Source organism: Phyllobates terribilis, unplaced genomic scaffold (assembly GCF_046119375.1).
Source record: "Phyllobates terribilis strain yellow unplaced genomic scaffold, ASM4611937v1 Scaffold_11__3_contigs__length_659146591, whole genome shotgun sequence".
In the NCBI taxonomy this organism is placed as follows: domain Eukaryota; kingdom Metazoa; phylum Chordata; class Amphibia; order Anura; family Dendrobatidae; genus Phyllobates; species Phyllobates terribilis.
The window spans coordinates 463,091,725-463,111,214 of NW_027362771.1; positions in this window are offsets into that span (position 1 = coordinate 463,091,725).

Here is a 19,490-nt window from a genome sequence, read left to right on the forward strand (position 1 = left end):
CCAGTAAACAATAACTGTGGTTTTGCCATCCCACGGTAAAAAATCTCTATTATTCAGGTTTTGGCAGTTTTTTCCGTAAAGAAAAACAGTAGTGTCTCCTGACTGTTGTGACACAAAAATATATCTGTTGAAAATAGTCTTGTGTAGGCCCGACATCCCAGTGTGGTTTCGCAGTTCCACCGGTCAAATCGCTGTACTATCCAGTTTTGGGCCTTTGGTATCTAAAAAAAAAGCAGTTTGAGTGTGTCGCTCACTGTTCAGCCGCAAATATCTCTATTTAAAAAAGTGCGGTATACCCCAGTAAACAATAACTGTGGTTTTGCCTTCCCACAGTAAAAAATCTCTATTATTCAGCTTTTGGTAGTTTTTTCCGTAAAGAAAAACATTATTGTCTCCTGACTGTTGAGACACAAAAATATATCTGTTGAAAATAGTCTTGTGTAGGCCTGACATCCCAGTGTGGTTTCGCAGTTCCACGGGTCAAATCGCTGTACTATCCAGTTTTGTGCCTTTGGTATCTAGAAAAAAGCAGTTTGAGGGTGTCGCTCACTGTTCAGCTGCAAATATCTCTATTTAAAAAAGTGTGGTATACCCCAGTAAACAATAACTGTGGTTTTGCCATCCCACGGTAAAAAATCTCTATTATTCAGGTTTTGGTAGTTTTTTCCGTAAAGAAAAACAGTAGTGTCTCCTGACTGTTGTGACACAAAAATATATCTGTTGAAAATAGTCTTGTGTAGGCCCGACATCCCAGTGTGGTTTCGCAGTTCCACGGGTCAAATCGCTGTACTATCCAGTTTTGGGCCTTTGGTATCTAAAAAAAAAGCAGTTTGAGTGTGTCGCTCACTGTTCAGCCGCAAATATCTCTATTTAAAAAAGTGTGGTATACCCCAGTAAACAATAACTGTGGTTTTGCCATCCCACAGTAAAAAATCTCTATTATTCAGGTTTTGGTAGTTTTTTACGTAAAGAAAAACAGTAGTGTCTCCTGACTGTTGTGACACAAAAATATATCTGTTGAAAATAGTCTTGTGTAGGCCCGACATCCCAGTGTGGGTTCGCAGTTCCACGGGTCAAATCGCTGTACTATCCAGCTTTGGGCCTTTGGTATCTAAAAAAAAAGCAGTTTGAGTGTGTCGCTCACTGTTCAGCCGCAAATATCTCTATTTAAAAAAGTGTGGTATACCCCAGTAAACAATAACTGTGGTTTTGCCATCCCACGGTAAAAAATCTCTATTATTCAGGTTTTGGTAGTTTTTTCCGTAAAGAAAAACAGTAGTGTCTCCTGACTGTTGTGACACAAAAATATATCTGTTGAAAATAGTCTTGTGTAGGCCCGACATCCCAGTGTGGTTTCGCAGTTCCACGGGTCAAATCGCTGTACTATCCAGTTTTGGGCCTTTGGTACCTAAAAAAAAAGCAGTTTGAGTGTGTCGCTCACTGTTCAGCCGCAAATATCTCTTTTTAAAAAAGTGTGGTATACCCCAGTAAACAATTACTGTGGTTTTGCCATCCCACAGTAAAAAATCTCTATTATTCAGGTTTTGGTAGTTTTTTCCGTAAAGAAAAACAGTAGTGTCTCCTGACTGTTGTGACACAAAAATATATCTGTTGAAAATAGTCTTGTGTAGGCCCGACATCCCAGTGTGGTTTCGCAGTTCCACGGGTCAAATCGCTGTGCTATCCAGTTTTGGGCCTTTGGTATCTAAAAAAAAAGCAGTTTGAGTGTGTCACTCACTGTTCAGCCGCAAATATCTCTATTTAAAAAAGTGTGGTATACCCCAGTAAACAATAACTGTGGTTTTGCCTTCCCACAGTAAAAAATCTCTATTATTCAGCTTTTGGTAGTTTTTTCCGTAAAGAAAAACATTATTGTCTCCTGACTGTTGAGACACAAAAATATATCTGTTGAAAATAGTCTTGTGTAGGCCTGACATCCCAGTGTGGTTTCGCAGTTCCACGGGTCAAATCGCTGTACTATCCAGTTTTGGGCCTTTGGTATCTAGAAAAAAGCAGTTTGAGTGTGTCGCTCACTGTTCAGCTGCAAATATCTCTATTTAAAAAAGTGTGGTATACCCCAGTAAACAATAACTGTGGTTTTGCCATCCCACGGTAAAAATCTCTATTATTCAGGTTTTGGTAGTTTTTTTCCGTAAAATAAACAGTAGTGTCTCCTGACTGTTGTGACACAAAAATATATCTGTTGAAAATAGTCTTGTGTAGGCCCGACATCCCAGTGTGGTTTCGCAGTTCCACGGGTCAAATCGCTGTACTATCCAGTTTTGGGCCTTTGGTATCTAAAAAAAAAGCAGTTTGAGTGTGTCGCTCACTGTTCAGCCGCAAATATCTCTATTTAAAAAAGTGTGGTATACCCCAGTAAACAATAACTGTGGTTTTGACATCCCACGGTAAAAAATCTCTATTATTCAGGTTTTGGTAGTTTTTTCCATAAAGAAAAACAGTAGTGTCTCCTGACTGTTGTGACACAAAAATATATCTGTTGAAAATAGTCTTGTGTAGGCCCGACATCCCAGTGTGGTTTCGCAGTTCCACGGGTCAAATCGCTGTACTATCCAGTTTTGGGCCTTTGGTATCTAAAAAAAAGCAGTTTGAGTGTGACGCTCACTGTTCAGCCGCAAATATCTCTATTTAAAAAAGTGTGGTATACCCCAGTAAACAATAACTGTGGTTTTGCCATCCCACGGTAAAAAATCGCTATTATTCAGGTTTTGGTAGTTTTTTACGTAAAGAAAAACAGTAGTGTCTCCTGACGATTGTGACACAAAAATATATCTGTTGAAAATAGTCTTGTGTAGGCCCGACATCCCAGTGTGGTTTCGCAGTTCCACGGGTCAAATCGCTGTACTATCCAGTTTTGGGCCTTTAGTATCTAAAAAAAAAGCAGGTTGAGTGTGTCGCTCACTGTTCAGCCGCAAATATCTCTATTTAAAAAAGTGTGGTATACCCCAGTAAACAATAACTGGTTTTGCCATCCCACGGTAAAAAATCTCTATTATTCAGGTTTTGGTAGTTTTTTACATAAAGAAAAACAGTAGTGTCTCCTGACTATTGTGACACAAAAATATATCTGTTGAAAATAGTCTTGTGTAGGCCCGACATCCCAGTGTGGTTTCGCAGTTCCACGGGTCAAATCGCTGTACTATCCAGTTTTGGGCCTTTGGAATCTAAAAAAAAAGCAGTTTGAGTGTGTCGCTCACTGTTCAGCCGCAAATATCTCTATATAAAAAAGTGTGGTATACCCCAGTAAACAATAACTGTGGTTTTGCCATCCCACGGTAAAAAATCTCTATTATTCAGGTTTTGGTAGTTTTTTCCGTAAAGAAAAACAGTAGTGTCTCCTGACTGTTGTGACACAAAAATATATCTGTTGAAAATAGTCTTGTGTAGGCCCGACATCCCAGTGTGGTTTCGCAGTTCCACGGGTCAAATCGCTGTACTATCCAGTTTTGGGCCTTTGGTATCTAAAAAAAAGCAGGTTGAGTGTGTCGCTCACTGTTCAGCCGCAAATATCTCTATATAAAAAAGTGTGGTATACCCCAGTAAACAATAACTGTGGTTTTGCCATCCCACGGTAAAAAATCTCTATTATTCAGGTTTTGGCAGTTTTTTCCGTAAAGAAAAACAGTAGTGTCTCCTGACTGTTGTGACACAAAAATATATCTGTTGAAAATAGTCTTGTGTAGGCCCGACATCCCAGTGTGGTTTCGCAGTTCCACCGGTCAAATCGCTGTACTATCCAGTTTTTGGCCTTTGGTATCTAAAAAAAAAGCAGTTTGAGTGTGTCGCTCACTGTTCAGCCGCAAATATCTCTATTTAAAAAAGTGTGGTATACCCCAGTAAACAATAACTGTGGTTTTGCCATCCCACAGTAAAAAATCTCTATTAATCAGGTTTTGGTAGTTTTTTACGTAAAGAAAAACAGTAGTGTCTCCTGACTGTTGTGACACAAAAATATATCTGTTGAAAATAGTCTTGTGTAGGCCCGACATCCCAGTGTGGTTTCGCAGTTCCACGGGTCAAATCGCTGTACTATCCAGTTTTGGGCCTTTGGTATCTAAAAAAAAGCAGTTTGAGTGTGACGCTCACTGTTCAGCCGCAAATATCTCTATTTAAAAAAGTGTGGTATACCCCAATAAACAATAACTGTGGTTTTGCCATCCCACGGTAAAAAATCGCTATTATTCAGGTTTTGGTAGTTTTTTACGTAAAGAAAAACAGTAGTGTCTCCTGACGATTGTGACACAAAAATATATCTGTTGAAAATAGTCTTGTGTAGGCCCGACATCCCAGTGTGGTTTCGCAGTTCCACGGGTCAAATCGCTGTACTATCCAGTTTTGGGCCTTTAGTATCTAAAAAAAAAGCAGGTTGAGTGTGTCGCTCACTGTTCAGCCGCAAATATCTATATTTAAAAAAGTGTGGTATACCCCAGTAAACAATAACTGTGGTTTTGCCATCCCATGGTAAAAAATCTCTATTATTCAGGTTTTGGTAGTTTTTTCCGTAAAGAAAAACAGTAGTGTCTCCTGACTGTTGTGACACAAAAATATATCTGTTGAAAATAGTCTTGTGTAGGCCCGACATCCCAGTGTGGTTTTGCAGTTCCACGGGTCAAATCGCTGTACTATCCAGTTTTGGGCCTTTGGTATCTAAAAAAAAGCAGTTTGAGTGTGTCGCTCACTGTTCAGCCGCAAATATCTCTATTTAAAAAAGTGTGGTATACCCCAGTAAACAATAACTGGTTTTGCCATCCCACGGTAAAAAATCTCTATTATTCAGGTTTTGGTAGTTTTTTACATAAAGAAAAACAGTAGTGTCTCCTGACTATTGTGACACAAAAATATATCTGTTGAAAATAGTCTTGTGTAGGCCCGACATCCCAGTGTGGTTTCGCAGTTCCACGGCTCAAATCGCTGTACTATCCAGTTTTGGGCCTTTGGTATCTAAAAAAAAAGCAGTTTGAGTGTGTCGCTCACTGTTCAGCCGCAAATATCTCTATTTTAAAAAGTGTGGTATACCCCAGTAAACAATAACTGTGGTTTTGCCATCCCACGGTAAAAAATCTCTATTATTCAGGTTTTGGTAGTTTTTTCCGTAAAGAAAAACAGTAGTGTCTCCTGACTGTTGTGACACAAAAATATATCTGTTGAAAATAGTCTTGTGTAGGCCCGACATCCCAGTGTGGTTTCGCAGTTCCACGGGTCAAATCGCTGTACTATCCAGTTTTGGGCCTTTGGTATCTAAAAAAAAGCAGGTTCAGTGTGTCGCTCACTGTTCAGCCGCAAATATCTCTATATAAAAAAGTGTGGTATACCCAAGTAAACAATAACTGAGGTTTTGCCATCCCACGGTAAAAAATCTCTATTTTTCAGGTTTTGGCAGTTTTTTCCGTAAAGAAAAACAGTAGTGTCTCCTGACTGTTGTGACACAAAAATATATCTGTTGAAAATAGTCTTGTGTAGGCCCGACATCCCAGTGTGGTTTCGCAGTTCCACCGGTCAAATCGCTGTACTATCCAGTTTTTGGCCTTTGGTATCTAAAAAAAAAGAAGTTTGAGTGTGTCGCTCACTGTTCAGCCGCAAATATCTCTATTTAAAAAAGTGTGGTATACCCCAGTAAACAATAACTGTGGTTTTGCCATCCCACAGTAAAAAATCTCTATTATTCAGGTTTTGGTAGTTTTTTACGTAAAGAAAAACAGTAGTGTCTCCTGACTGTTGTGACACAAAAATATATCTGTTGAAAATAGTCTTGTGTAGGCCCGACATCCCAGTGTTGGTTCGCAGTTCCACGGGTCAAATCGCTGTACTATCCAGCTTTGGGCCTTTGGTATCTAAAAAAAAAGCAGTTTGAGTGTGTCGCTCACTGTTCAGCCGCAAATATCTCTATTTAAAAAAGTGTGGTATACCCCAGTAAACAATAACTGTGGTTTTGCCATCCCACGGTAAAAAATCTCTATTATTCAGGTTTTGGTAGTTTTTTCCGTAAAGAAAAACAGTAGTGTCTCCTGACTGTTGTGACACAAAAATATATCTGTTGAAAATAGTCTTGTGTAGGCCCGACATCCCAGTGTGGTTTCGCAGTTCCACGGGTCAAATCGCTGTACTATCCAGTTTTGGGCCTTTGGTATCTAAAAAAAAAGCAGTTTGAGTGTGTCGCTCACTGTTCAGCCACAAATATCTCTATTTAAAAAAGTGTGGTATACCCCAGTAAACAATAACTGTGGTTTTGCCATCCCACAGTAAAAAATCTCTATTATTCAGGTTTTGGTAGTTTTTTACGTAAAGAAAAACAGTAGTGTCTCCTGACTGTTGTGACACAAAAATATATCTGTTGAAAATAGTCTTGTGTAGGCCCGACATCCCAGTGTGGGTTCGCAGTTCCACGGGTCAAATCGCTGTACTATCCAGCTTTGGGCCTTTGGTATCTAAAAAAAAAGCAGTTTGAGTGTGTCGCTCACTGTTCAGCCGCAAATATCTCTATTTAAAAAAGTGTGGTATACCCCAGTAAACAATAACTGTGGTTTTGCCATCCCACGGTAAAAAATCTCTATTATTCAGGTTTTGGTAGTTTTTTCCGTAAAGAAAAACAGTAGTGTCTCCTGACTGTTGTGACACAAAAATATATCTGTTGAAAATAGTCTTGTGTAGGCCCGACATCCCAGTGTGGTTTCGCAGTTCCACGGGTCAAATCGCTGTACTATCCAGTTTTGGGCCTTTGGTACCTAAAAAAAAAGCAGTTTGAGTGTGTCGCTCACTGTTCAGCCGCAAATATCTCTATTTAAAAAAGTGTGGTATACCCCAGTAAACAATAACTGTGGTTTTGCCATCCCACGGTAAAAAATCTCTATTATTCAGCTTTTGGTAGTTTTTTCCGTAAAGAAAAACATTAGTGTCTCCTGACTGTTGTGACACAAAAATATATCTGTTGAAAATAGTCTTGTGTAGGCCCGACATCCCAGTGTGGTTTCGCAGTTCCACGGGTCAAATCGCTGTACTATCCAGTTTTGGGCCTTTGGTATCTAAAAAAAAAGCAGTTTGAGTGTGTCGCTCACTGTTCAGCCGCAAATATCTCTTTTTAAAAAAGTGTGGTATACCCCAGTAAACAATAACTGTGGTTTTGCCATCCCACAGTAAAAAATCTCTATTATTCAGGTTTTGGTAGTTTTTTTTGTAAAGAAAAACAGTAGTGTCTCCTGACTGTTGTGACACAAAAATATATCTGTTGAAAATAGTCGTGTGTAGGCCCGACATCCCAGTGTGGTTTCGCAGTTCCACGGGTCAAATCGCTGTACTATCCAGTTTTGGGCCTTTGGTATCTAAAAAAAAAGCAGTTTGAGTGTGTCACTCACTGTTCAGCCGCAAATATCTCTATTTAAAAAAGTGTGGTATACCCCAGTAAACAATAACTGTGGTTTTGACTTCCCACAGTAAAAAATCTCTATTATTCAGCTTTTGGTAGTTTTTTCCGTAAAGAAAAACATTATTGTCTCCTGACTGTTGAGACACAAAAATATATCTGTTGAAAATAGTCTTGTGTAGGCCTGACATCCCAGTGTGGTTTCGCAGTTCCACGGGTCAAATCGCTGTACTATCCAGTTTTGGGCCTTTGGTATCTAGAAAAAAGCAGTTTGAGTGTGTCGCTCACTGTTCAGCTGCAAATATCTCTATTTAAAAAAGTATGGTATACCCCAGTAAACAATAACTGTGGTTTTGCCATCCCACGGTAAAAATCTCTATTATTCAGGTTTTGGTAGTTTTTTTCCGTAAAGAAAAACAGTAGTGTCTCCTGACTGTTGTGACACAAAAATATATCTGTTGAAAATAGTCTTGTGTAGGCCCGACATCCCAGTGTGGTTTCGCAGTTCCACGGGTCAAATCGCTGTACTATCCAGTTTTGGGCCTTTGGTATCTAAAAAAAAAACAGTTTGAGTGTGTCGCTCACTGTTCAGCCGCAAATATCTCTATTTAAAAAAGTGTGGTATACCCCAGTAAACAATAACTGTGGTTTTGACATCCCACGGTAAAAAAATCTCTATTCTTCAGGTTTTGGTAGTTTTTTCCATAAAGAAAAACAGTAGTGTCTCCTGACTGTTGTGACACAAAAATATATCTGTTGAAAATAGTCTTGTGTAGGCCCGACATCCCAGTGTGGTTTCGCAGTTCCACGGGTCAAATCGCTGTACTATCCAGTTTTGGGCCTTTGGTATCTAAAAAAAAGCAGTTTGAGTGTGACGCTCACTGTTCAGCCGCAAATATCTCTATTTAAAAAAGTGTGGTATACCCCAGTAAACAATAACTGTGGTTTTGCCATCCCACGGTAAAAAATCGCTATTATTCAGGTTTTGGTAGTTTTTTACGTAAAGAAAAACAGTAGTGTCTCCTGACGATTGTGACACAAAAATATATCTGTTGAAAATAGTCTTGTGTAGGCCCGACATCCCAGTGTGGTTTCGCAGTTCCACGGGTCAAATCGCTGTACTATCCAGTTTTGGGCATTTGGTATCTAAAAAAAAAAGCAGTTTGAGTGTGTCGCTCACTGTTCAGCCGCAAATATCTCTATTTAAAAAAGTGTGGTATACCCCAGTAAACAATAACTGCGGTTTTGCCATCTCACAGTAAAAAATCTCTATTATTCAGCTTTTGGTAGTTTTTTCCGTAAAGAAAAACATTAGTGTCTCCTGACTGTTGTGACACAAAAATATATCTGTTGAAAATAGTCTTGTGTAGGCCTGACATCCCAGTGTGGTTTCGCAGTTCCACGAGTCAAATCGCTGTACTATCCAGTTTTGGGCCTTTGGTATCTAAAAAAAAGCAGTTTGAGTGTGTCGCTCACTGTTAAGCCGCAAATATCTCTATTTTAAAAAGTGTGATATACCCCAGTAAACAATAACTGTGGTTTTGCCATCCCACGGTAAAAAATCTCTATTATTCAGGTTTTGGTAGTTTTTTCCGTAAAGAAAACAGTAGTGTCTCCTGACTGTTGTGACACAAAAATATATCTGTTGAAAATAGTGTTGTGTATGCCCGACATCCCAGAGTGGTATCGCAGTTCCACGGGTCAAATCGCTTTACTATCCAGTTTTGGGCCTTTGGTATCTAAAAAAGAAGCAGTTTGAGTGTGTCGCTCACTGTTCAGCTGCAAATATCTCTATTTAAAAAAGTGTGGCATACCACAGTAAACAATAACTGTGGTTTTGCCATCCCACGGTAAAAATCTCTATTATTCAGGTTTTGGTAGTTTTTTTCTGTAAAGAAAAACAGTAGTGTCTCCTGACTGTTGTGACACAAAAATATATCTGTTGAAAATAGTCTTGTGTAGGCCCGACATCCCAGTGTGGTTTCGCAGTTCCATGGGTCAAATCGCTGTACTATCCAGTTTTGGGCCTTTGGTATCTAAAAAAAAAGCAGTTTGAGTGTGTCGCTCACTGTTCAGCCGCAAATATCTCTATTTAAAAAAGTGTGGTATACCCCAGTAAACAATAACTGTGGTTTTAACATCCCACGGTAAAAAATCTCTATTATTCAGGTTTTGGTAGTTTTTTCCGTAAAGAAAAACAGTAGTGTCTCCTGACTGTTGTGACACAAAAATATATCTGTTGAAAATAGTCTTGTGTAGGCCCGACATCCCAGTGTGGTTTCGCAGTTCCACGGGTCAAATCGCTGTACTATCCAGTTTTGGGCCTTTGGTATCTAAAAAAAAAAGCAGTTTGAGTGTGTCGCTCACTGTTCAGCCGCAAATATCTCTATTTAAAAAAGTGTGGTATACCCCAGTAAACAATAACTGCGGTTTTGCCATCCCACAGTAAAAAATCTCTATTATTCAGCTTTTGGTAGTTTTTTCCGTAAAGAAAAACATTAGTGTCTCCTGACTGTTGTGACACAAAAATATATCTGTTGAAAATAGTCTTGTGTAGGCCTGACATCCCAGTGTGGTTTCGCAGTTCCACGAGTCAAATCGCTGTACTATCCAGTTTTGGGCCTTTGGTATCTAAAAAAAAGCAGTTTGAGTGTGTCGCTCACTGTTAAGCCGCAAATATCTCTATTTTAAAAAGTGTGATATACCCCAGTAAACAATAACTGTGGTTTTGCCATCCCACGGTAAAAAATCTCTATTATTCAGGTTTTGGTAGTTTTTTCCGTAAAGAAAACAGTAGTGTCTCCTGACTGTTGTGACACAAAAATATATCTGTTGAAAATTGTGTTGTGTATGCCCGACATCCCAGAGTGGTATCGCAGTTCCACGGGTCAAATCGCTGTACTATCCAGTTTTGGGCCTTTGGTATCTAAAAAAGAAGCAGTTTGAGTGTGTCGCTCACTGTTCAGCTGCAAATATCTCTATTTAAAAAAGTGTGGCATACCACAGTAAACAATAACTGTGGTTTTGCCATCCCACGGTAAAAATCTCTATTATTCAGGTTTTGGTAGTTTTTTTCTGTAAAGAAAAACAGTAGTGTCTCCTGACTGTTGTGACACAAAAATATATCTGTTGAAAATAGTCTTGTGTAGGCCCGACATCCCAGTGTGGTTTCGCAGTTCCATGGGTCAAATCGCTGTACTATCCAGTTTTGGGCCTTTGGTATCTAAAAAAAAAGCAGTTTGAGTGTGTCGCTCACTGTTCAGCCGCAAATATCTCTATTTAAAAAAGTGTGGTATACCCCAGTAAACAATAACTGTGGTTTTAACATCCCACGGTAAAAAATCTCTATTATTCAGGTTTTGGTAGTTTTTTCCGTAAAGAAAAACAGTAGTGTCTCCTGACTGTTGTGACACAAAAATATATCTGTTGAAAATAGTCTTGTGTAGGCCCGACATCCCAGTGTGGTTTCGCAGTTCCACGGGTCAAATCACTGTACTATCCAGTTTTGGGCCTTTGGTATCTAAAAAAAAAAGCAGTTTGAGTGTGTCGCTCACTGTTCAGCCTTAAATATCTCTATTTAAAAAAGTGTGGTATATCCCAGTAAACAATAACTGTGGTTTTGCCATCCCACAGTAAAAAATCTCTATTATTCAGCTTTTGGTAGTTTTTTCCGTAAAGAAAAACATTAGTGTCTCCTGACTGTTGTGACACAAAAATATATCTGTTGAAAATAGTCTTGTGTAGGCCTGACATCCCAGTGTGGTTTCGCAGTTCCACGAGTCAAATCGCTGTACTATCCAGTTTTGGGCCTTTGGTATCTAAAAAAAAGCAGTTTGAGTGTGTCGCTCACTGTTCAGCCGCAAATATCTCTATTTAAAAAAGTGTGGTATACCCCAGTAAACAATAACTGTGGTTTTGCCATCCCACGGTAAAAATCTCTATTATTCAGGTTTTGGTAGTTTTTTTCCGTAAAGAAAAACAGTAGTGTCTCCTGACTGTTGTGACACAAAAATATATCTGTTGAAAATAGTCTTGTGTAGGCCCGACATCCCAGTGTGGTTTCGCAGTTCCACGGGTCAAATCGCTGTACTATCCAGTTTTGGGCCTTTGGTATCTAAAAAAAAGCAGTTTGAGTGTGTCGCTCACTGTTCAGCCGCAAATATCTCTATTTAAAAAAGTGTGGTATACCCCAGTAAACAATAACTGGTTTTGCCATCCCACGGTAAAAAATCTCTATTATTCAGGTTTTGGTAGTTTTTTACATAAAGAAAAACAGTAGTGTCTCCTGACTATTGTGACACAAAAATATATCTGTTGAAAATAGTCTTGTGTAGGCCCGACATCCCAGTGTGGTTTCGCAGTTCCACGGGTCAAATCGCTGTACTATCCAGTTTTGGACCTTTGGTATCTAAAAAAAAAGCAGTTTGAGTGTGTCGCTCACTGTTCAGCCGCAAATATCTCTATTTAAAAAAGTGTGGTATACCCGAGTAAACAATAACTGTGGTTTTGCCATCACACGGTAAAAAATCTCTATTATTCAGGTTTTGGTAGTTTTTTTCTGTAAAGAAAAACAGTAGTGTCTCCTGACTGTTGTGACACAAAAATATATCTGTTGAAAATAGTCTTGTGTAGGCCCGACATCCCAGTGTGGTTTCGCAGTTCCACGGGTCAAATCGCTGTACTATCCAGTTTTGGGCCTTTGGTATCTAAAAAAAAGCAGTTTGAGTGTGTCGCTCACTGTTCAGCCGCAAATATCTCTATTTAAAAAAGTGTGGTATACCCCAGTAAACAATAACTGTGGTTTTGCCATCCCACGGTAAAAAATCTCTATTATTCAGGTTTTGGTAGTTTTTTCCGTAAAGAAAAACAGTAGTGTCTCCTGACTATTGTGACACAAAAATATATCTGTTGAAAATAGTCTTGTGTAGGCCCGACATCCCAGTGTGGTTTCGCAGTTCCACGGGTCAAATCGCTGTACTATCCAGTTTTTGGCCTTTGGTACCTAAAAAAAAAGCAGTTTGAGTGTGTCGCTCACTGTTCAGCCGCAAATATCTCTATTTAAAAAAGTGTGGTATACCCCAGTAAACAATAACTGTGGTTTTGCCATCCCACGGTAAAAAATCTCTATTATTCAGCTTTTGGTAGTTTTTTCCGTAAAGAAAAACATTAGTGTCTCCTGACTGTTGTGACACAAAAATATATCTGTTGAAAATAGTCTTGTGTAGGCCCGACATCCCAGTGTGGGTTCGCAGTTCCACGGGTCAAATCGCTGTACTATCCAGTTTTGGGCCTTTGGTATCTAAAAAAAAAGCAGTTTGAGTGTGTCGCTCACTGTTCAGCCGCAAATATCTCTTTTTAAAAAAGTGTGGTATACCCCAGTAAACAATTACTGTGGTTTTGCCATCCCACAGTAAAAAATCTCTATTATTCAGGTTTTGGTAGTTTTTTCCGTAAAGAAAAACAGTAGTGTCTCCTGACTGTTGTGACACAAAAATATATCTGTTGAAAATAGTCTTGTGTAGGCCCGACATCCCAGTGTGGTTTCGCAGTTCCACGGGTCAAATCGCTGTACTATCCAGTTTTGGGCCTTTGGTATCTAAAAAAAAAGCAGTTTGAGTGTGTCACTCACTGTTCAGCCGCAAATATCTCTATTTAAAAAAGTGTGGTATACCCCAGTAAACAATAACTGTGGTTTTGCCTTCCCACAGTAAAAAATCTCTATTATTCAGCTTTTGGTAGTTTTTTCCGTAAAGAAAAACATTATTGTCTCCTGACTGTTGAGACACAAAAATATATCTGTTGAAAATAGTCTTGTGTAGGCCTGACATCCCAGTGTGGTTTCGCAGTTCCACGGGTCAAATCGCTGTACTATCCAGTTTTGGGCCTTTGGTATCTAGAAAAAAGCAGTTTGAGTGTGTCGCTCACTGTTCAGCTGCAAATATCTCTATTTAAAAAAGTGTGGTATACCCCAGTAAACAATAACTGTGGTTTTGCCATCCCACGGTAAAAAATCGCTATTATTCAGGTTTTGGTAGTTTTTTACGTAAAGAAAAACAGTAGTGTCTCCTGACGATTGTGACACAAAAATATATCTGTTGAAAATAGTCTTGTGTAGGCCCGACATCCCAGTGTGGTTTCGCAGTTCCACGGGTCAAATCGCTGTACTATCCAGTTTTGGGCCTTTGGTATCTAAAAAAAAAAGCAGTTTGAGTGTGTCGCTCACTGTTCAGCCGCAAATATCTCTATTTAAAAAATTGTGGTATACCCCAGTAAACAATAACTGCGGTTTTGCCATCCCACAGTAAAAAATCTCTATTATTCAGCTTTTGGTAGTTTCTTCCGTAAAGAAAAACATTAGTGTCTCCTGACTGTTGTGACACAAAAATATATCTGTTGAAAATAGTCTTGTGTAGGCCTGACATCCCAGTGTGGTTTCGCAGTTCCACGAGTCAAATCGCTGTACTATCCAGTTTTGGGCCTTTGGTATCTAAAAAAAAGCAGTTTGAGTGTGTCGCTCACTGTTAAGCCGCAAATATCTCTATTTAAAAAAGTGTGGTATACCCCAGTAAACAATAACTGTGGTTTTGCCATCCCACGGTAAAAATCTCTATTATTCAGGTTTTGGTAGTTTTTTTCCGTAAAGAAAAACAGTAGTGTCTCCTGACTGTTGTGACACAAAAATATATCTGTTGAAAATAGTCTTGTGTAGGCCCGACATCCCAGTGTGGTTTCGCAGTTCCACGGGTCAAATCGCTGTACTATCCAGTTTTGGGCCTTTGGTATCTAAAAAAAAAGCAGTTTGAGTGTGTCGCTCACTGTTCAGCCGCAAATATCTCTATTTTAAAAAGTGTGATATACCCCAGTAAACAATAACTGTGGTTTTGCCATCCCACGGTAAAAAATCTCTATTATTCAGGTTTTGGTAGTTTTTTCCGTAAAGAAAAACAGTAGTGTCTCCTGACTGTTGTGACACAAAAATATATCTGTTGAAAATAGTGTTGTGTATGCCCGACATCCCAGAGTGGTATCGCAGTTCCACGGGTCAAATCGCTGTACTATCCAGTTTTGGGCCTTTGGTATCTAAAAAAGAAGCAGTTTGAGTGTGTCGCTCACTGTTCAGCTGCAAATATCTCTATTTAAAAAAGTGTGGCATACCACAGTAAACAATAACTGTGGTTTTGCCATCCCACGGTAAAAATCTCTATTATTCAGGTTTTGGTAGTTTTTTTCTGTAAAGAAAAACAGTAGTGTCTCCTGACTGTTGTGACACAAAAAAAATATATCTGTTGAAAATAGTCTTGTGTAGGCCCGACATCCCAGTGTGGTTTCGCAGTTCCATGGGTCAAATCGCTGTACTATCCAGTTTTGGGCCTTTGGTATCTAAAAAAAAAAGCAGTTTGAGTGTGTCGCTCACTGTTCAGCCGCAAATATCTCTATTTAAAAAAGTGTGGTATACCCCAGTAAACAATAACTGTGGTTTTAACATCCCACGGTAAAAAATCTCTATTATTCAGGTTTTGGTAGTTTTTTCCGTAAAGAAAAACAGTAGTGTCTCCTGACTGTTGTGACACAAAAATATATCTGTTGAAAATAGTCTTGTGTAGGCCCGACATCCCAGTGTGGTTTCGCAGTTCCACGGGTCAAATCACTGTACTATCCAGTTTTGGGCCTTTGGTATCTAAAAAAAAAAGCAGTTTGAGTGTGTCGCTCACTGTTCAGCCTTAAATATCTCTATTTAAAAAAGTGTGGTATATCCCAGTAAACAATAACTGTGGTTTTGCCACCCCACAGTAAAAAATCTCTATTATTCAGCTTTTGGTAGTTTTTTCCGTAAAGAAAAACATTAGTGTCTCCTGACTGTTGTGACACAAAAATATATCTGTTGAAAATAGTCTTGTGTAGGCCTGACATCCCAGTGTGGTTTCGCAGTTCCACGAGTCAAATCGCTGTACTATCCAGTTTTGGGCCTTTGGTATCTAAAAAAAAGCAGTTTGAGTGTGTCGCTCACTGTTCAGCCGCAAATATCTCTATTTAAAAAAGTGTGGTATACCCCAGTAAACAATAACTGTGGTTTTGCCATCCCACGGTAAAAATCTCTATTATTCAGGTTTTGGTAGTTTTTTTCCGTAAAGAAAAACAGTAGTGTCTCCTGACTGTTGTGACACAAAAATATATCTGTTGAAAATAGTCTTGTGTAGGCCCGACATCCCAGTGTGGTTTCGCAGTTCCACGGGTCAAATCGCTGTACTATCCAGTTTTGGGCCTTTAGTATCTAAAAAAAAAGCAGGTTGAGTGTGTCGCTCACTGTTCAGCCGCAAATATCTATATTTAAAAAAGTGTGGTATACCCCAGTAAACAATAACTGTGGTTTTGCCATCCCATGGTAAAAAATCTCTATTATTCAGGTTTTGGTATTTTTTTCCGTAAAGAAAAACAGTAGTGTCCCCTGACTGTTGTGACACAAAAATATATCTGTTGAAAATAGTCTTGTGTAGGCCCGACATCCCAGTGTGGTTTTGCAGTTCCACGGGTCAAATCGCTGTACTATCCAGTTTTGGGCCTTTGGTATCTAAAAAAAAGCAGTTTGAGTGTGTCGCTCACTGTTCAGCCGCAAATATCTCTATTTAAAAAAGTGTGGTATACCCCAGTAAACAATAACTGGTTTTGCCATCCCACGGTAAAAAATCTCTATTATTCAGGTTTTGGTAGTTTTTTTCTGTAAAGAAAAACAGTAGTGTCTCCTGACTGTTGTGACACAAAAATATATCTGTTGAAAATAGTCTTGTGTAGGCCCGACATCCCAGTGTGGTTTCGCAGTTCCACGGGTCAAATCGCTGTACTATCCAGTTTTGGGCCTTTGGTATCTAAAAAAAAGCAGTTTGAGTGTGTCGCTCACTGTTCAGCCGCAAATATCTCTATTTAAAAAAGTGTGGTATACCCCAGTAAACAATAACTGGTTTTGCCATCCCACGGTAAAAAATCTCTATTATTCAGGTTTTGGTAGTTTTTTACATAAAGAAAAACAGTAGTGTCTCCTGACTATTGTGACACAAAAATATATCTGTTGAAAATAGTCTTGTGTAGGCCCGACATCCCAGTGTGGTTTCGCAGTTCCACGGGTCAAATCGCTGTACTATCCAGTTTTGGACCTTTGGTATCTAAAAAAAAAGCAGTTTGAGTGTGTCGCTCACTGTTCAGCCGCAAATATCTCTATTTAAAAAAGTGTGGTATACCCGAGTAAACAATAACTGTGGTTTTGCCATCACACGGTAAAAAATCTCTATTATTCAGGTTTTGGTAGTTTTTTTCTGTAAAGAAAAACAGTAGTGTCTCCTGACTGTTGTGACACAAAAATATATCTGTTGAAAATAGTCTTGTGTAGGCCCGACATCCCAGTGTGGTTTCGCAGTTCCACGGGTCAAATCGCTGTACTATCCAGTTTTGGGCCTTTGGTATCTAAAAAAAAGCAGTTTGAGTGTGTCGCTCACTGTTCAGCCGCAAATATCTCTATTTAAAAAAGTGTGGTATACCCCAGTAAACAATAACTGTGGTTTTGCCATCCCACGGTAAAAAATCTCTATTATTCAGGTTTTGGTAGTTTTTTCCGTAAAGAAAAACAGTAGTGTCTCCTGACTATTGTGACACAAAAATATATCTGTTGAAAATAGTCTTGTGTAGGCCCGACATCCCAGTGTGGTTTCGCAGTTCCACGGGTCAAATCGCTGTACTATCCAGTTTTTGGCCTTTGGTACCTAAAAAAAAAGCAGTTTGAGTGTGTCGCTCACTGTTCAGCCGCAAATATCTCTATTTAAAAAAGTGTGGTATACCCCAGTAAACAATAACTGTGGTTTTGCCATCCCACGGTAAAAAATCTCTATTATTCAGCTTTTGGTAGTTTTTTCCGTAAAGAAAAACATTAGTGTCTCCTGACTGTTGTGACACAAAAATATATCTGTTGAAAATAGTCTTGTGTAGGCCCGACATCCCAGTGTGGGTTCGCAGTTCCACGGGTCAAATCGCTGTACTATCCAGTTTTGGGCCTTTGGTATCTAAAAAAAAAGCAGTTTGAGTGTGTCGCTCACTGTTCAGCCGCAAATATCTCTTTTTAAAAAAGTGTGGTATACCCCAGTAAACAATTACTGTGGTTTTGCCATCCCACAGTAAAAAATCTCTATTATTCAGGTTTTGGTAGTTTTTTCCGTAAAGAAAAACAGTAGTGTCTCCTGACTGTTGTGACACAAAAATATATCTGTTGAAAATAGTCTTGTGTAGGCCCGACATCCCAGTGTGGTTTCGCAGTTCCACGGGTCAAATCGCTGTACTATCCAGTTTTGGGCCTTTGGTATCTAAAAAAAAAGCAGTTTGAGTGTGTCACTCACTGTTCAGCCGCAAATATCTCTATTTAAAAAAGTGTGGTATACCCCAGTAAACAATAACTGTGGTTTTGCCTTCCCACAGTAAAAAATCTCTATTATTCAGCTTTTGGTAGTTTTTTCCGTAAAGAAAAACATTATTGTCTCCTGACTGTTGAGACACAAAAATATATCTGTTGAAAATAGTCTTGTGTAGGCCTGACATCCCAGTGTGGTTTCGCAGTTCCACGGGTCAAATCGCTGTACTATCCAGTTTTGGGCCTTTGGTATCTAGAAAAAAGCAGTTTGAGTGTGTCGCTCACTGTTCAGCTGCAAATATCTCTATTTAAAAAAGTGTGGTATACCCCAGTAAACAATAACTGTGGTTTTGCCATCCCACGGTAAAAAATCGCTATTATTCAGGTTTTGGTAGTTTTTTACGTAAAGAAAAACAGTAGTGTCTCCTGACGATTGTGACACAAAAATATATCTGTTGAAAATAGTCTTGTGTAGGCCCGACATCCCAGTGTGGTTTCGCAGTTCCACGGGTCAAATCGCTGTACTATCCAGTTTTGGGCCTTTGGTATCTAAAAAAAAAAGCAGTTTGAGTGTGTCGCTCACTGTTCAGCCGCAAATATCTCTATTTAAAAAATTGTGGTATACCCCAGTAAACAATAACTGCGGTTTTGCCATCCCACAGTAAAAAATCTCTATTATTCAGCTTTTGGTAGTTTTTTCCGTAAAGAAAAACATTAGTGTCTCCTGACTGTTGTGACACAAAAATATATCTGTTGAAAATAGTCTTGTGTAGGCCTGACATCCCAGTGTGGTTTCGCAGTTCCACGAGTCAAATCGCTGTACTATCCAGTTTTGGGCCTTTGGTATCTAAAAAAAAGCAGTTTGAGTGTGTCGCTCACTGTTAAGCCGCAAATATCTCTATTTAAAAAAGTGTGGTATACCCCAGTAAACAATAACTGTGGTTTTGCCATCCCACGGTAAAAATCTCTATTATTCAGGTTTTGGTAGTTTTTTTCCGTAAAGAAAAACAGTAGTGTCTCCTGACTGTTGTGACACAAAAATATATCTGTTGAAAATAGTCTTGTGTAGGCCCGACATCCCAGTGTGGTTTCGCAGTTCCACGGGTCAAATCGCTGTACTATCCAGTTTTGGGCCTTTGGTATCTAAAAAAAAAGCAGTTTGAGTGTGTCGCTCACTGTTCAGCCGCAAATATCTCTATTTTAAAAAGTGTGATATACCCCAGTAAACAATAACTGTGGTTTTGCCATCCCACGGTAAAAAATCTCTATTATTCAGGTTTTGGTAGTTTTTTCCGTAAAGAAAAACAGTAGTGTCTCCTGACTGTTGTGACACAAAAATATATCTGTTGAAAATAGTGTTGTGTATGCCCGACATCCCAGAGTGGTATCGCAGTTCCACGGGTCAAATCGCTGTACTATCCAGTTTTGGGCCTTTGGTATCTAAAAAAGAAGCAGTTTGAGTGTGTCGCTCACTGTTCAGCTGCAAATATCTCTATTTAAAAAAGTGTGGCATACCACAGTAAACAATAACTGTGGTTTTGCCATCCCACGGTAAAAATCTCTATTATTCAGGTTTTGGTAGTTTTTTTCTGTAAAGAAAAACAGTAGTGTCTCCTGACTGTTGTGACACAAAAAAAATATATCTGTTGAAAATAGTCTTGTGTAGGCCCGACATCCCAGTGTGGTTTCGCAGTTCCATGGGTCAAATCGCTGTACTATCCA